Below are 2,664 nucleotides of genomic sequence, written 5' to 3' on the forward strand. Positions count from 1 at the left end.
TACACATTTTCTGTTATTGACAGCATTGCTCTAGAAGTTTTCACAGGGGTTTTGTCATGCCATTCCTCTGGGTGTGGGACCAGGGGTGTTCTGTGAAATCTCCCTAGATGTTTCTGTATGCAGCCAAAGCTCAGAACCCTTGCTGTAGACACTTGTATTGTTGGATCAAACACCCCCTGACATAATTTGTTTGTCTGCCTTTCCTGTTAGACTGAGGTTCTTAGTCTGAAATCCATGGTCCACCCATGGGGATAAGCAGAAATCCGCAACCAGAAAATATTAAGAATCATTGACCCCTAGTCTAGGAGCTCCTTGGGTACCAGGCTTGTGGGTTGTCCACTGTAGTAATCTCTGTGCTAATACTTATGCTAAAGAGACATATTTTGGGTTGGCATGTCTTCAGCCCTGTAGCAACTTATCAGAACATATATAACATACCTTTGTTCCTCTCCCATTAGACCATTCCCTAGCCCTGTGAAGAAGCCAATGCAGAAAAGGCCTAAAACAAAGTATAAGTTTCCCCTTTTGTAAAGGAAATTTAAATTTATAAGGAAAATTTTCACTAGTGAATACAACCATACTAGGAAGAGAGCTAGTCTAAGATATTTGCTCCCTGAGAGTTTTTCACCTGCATAGGAAAGCAACCTCTGTTCACCACACACTCTCTCTCTCTCCTTCCCACAATTTGCCTGCAGCACCCCAGGAGCACCAAGCCCCTATTCCCTTCTGTAGATCAGGATGATATGTAAGTCTCAACCAGCTGGTTCTTTCTTGAGTCTCCTATTTCTGTGGGACTCCTGTGCATACATGTGTAGTTAAAATTGGTTTTTCTCCTATTAGCCTGTCTCATGTCAATTTAATCTGTAGACCAACCAAAGAATCTAGAAAGGTAGAAGAAAGCATTTTCCCTCCCTTACAGGGAACTGCCCTTCTCTCCATCACCCATCCACAGTAGCTGAAATTCTCCAACTGACCCCTTCTCTGCCACTCTTCCCCTTCACCTCCAAGAGACTCCCCCTCGTAAATCCTCAATCAGCCTCATGGTCTCCCCTATCTCCAGGCCCATTTGGGGTTCCCCAATACCTCAAGGCTTAGCTTTCAGAGAAGCTTAGTTATCAGGCCCTGCACTTGAGCTTTAAGGGTGTGAAAAGAAGGGAAGAGATGCTTTTCCTTCATCTGGGGCCCTGCAGCTATGACCGATAGGGGAAAGATGAGACATAGGATCACTAACAGAGGTTTACTGACACATGTATCATTCGTAGACCTGGGGGAGAAACTCAGGGATGAGGAACTCAGAGGGGCTTATCTAGCATCTTAACAAAAGAACAGCAAATCTGTAGAGACCAGATGAGACCAAGGAAAAAGAGGTTGAGACTTTCAGAGGCAGTGAACCTGAGAAGGTAAATAGATGGAGAACAAACGGAAGGGAAGTGCTAGTTAATAAGGTGTGTTTGTGTAGAGCTTTCTCTCCAGGTGCCATCTCTGCGGTAAGGCTGTCATCTGCTTCCTAGTGCTGGTTGGGAAGGGACAACAACATGGGGGGCTTTTAGGCAGATAAGGGGGGGATAGAGCTCAGATGTGGGTCTGAGAAGGTTTTTCCAGAGGTGGAGATCTCTACTCAAACCTTTCAGTTTCTTTCATGTCCCAGGAAAGAATTTAAGGCTTATTATAAAGGGAAGGTACACATTCTCAAAGCAGATAGCAGGAAATCTCAAGAGTGAGATGCACCTCTAGATACTGAATGTCAAGTTTCTATTAGGGCATATAATTAGGCAGACTATGTATAACCCAAAGGGGCTGGACTTTCCTTGGAATTTTTTGCTTGTTTGTTTGTTTGTGGTGCTGGGGTTTGAACCCAGGGCCTTGTACACGCGAGGCAAGCACTCCACCAACTGAGCTCTATCCCCAGCCCGCTACCCTTGGGATTGAGAAATATTGAGCAAGATCCTTTTTCCCCATTAGGACATCTGGTTTGAGTTTCAGTTTAACATCAATGTCTCTGGCCATCAGGTATCCAATCCGTGATGGGGCTGTCACAGAAGCTACTGAAGCTCCAAACCTTGTTTTTTGTGTCCCAATCAAAGAGACTTTCAAGTCAGATGTGAAAAGTCAAGCAAGAGAATTTTACTATGAGCGAAAGTAAAGCTCAAGCAAAGAACACTCTCATAATAGACTGAGTAGGTCACCTCAGTGTCTTTCATGCCCCAGGAAAGAATTTGAGTGACAAAGGAAGCAATACTTCCTTTGGGGAGAAGGGGCTTCATCTACAAGTCAATTCTAAGTTAACTCAGATTCAGGGGTCAATGACCAGGCTGACTTCATTTTTTTTTTTAATTTTTTATTGTGGGTTGTTCAAAACATTACAAATTTCTTGACATATCATATTCCACACTTTGATTCAAGTGGGTTATGAACTCCCACCTTCACCCCATACACAGATTGCAGAATCACATCAGTTACACATCCATTGAATTACATATTGCCATACTAGTGTCTGTTGTGCTCCGGTGCCTTTCCCATCCTCCCCCCTCCCTCCTCCCCACCTCTCCCCTCCCCTCCCCTCCTCTCTCTCTACCCCCTCCACTGTATAACCCTGAGGGTCTCCTTCCATTACCATGCAATTTCCCTTCTCTCTCCCTTTCCCTCCCACCTCTCATCCCTGTT

Source organism: Marmota marmota, unplaced genomic scaffold (genome assembly GCF_001458135.2).
Source record: "Marmota marmota marmota unplaced genomic scaffold, marMar, whole genome shotgun sequence".
NCBI classification, from domain to species: domain Eukaryota; kingdom Metazoa; phylum Chordata; class Mammalia; order Rodentia; family Sciuridae; genus Marmota; species Marmota marmota.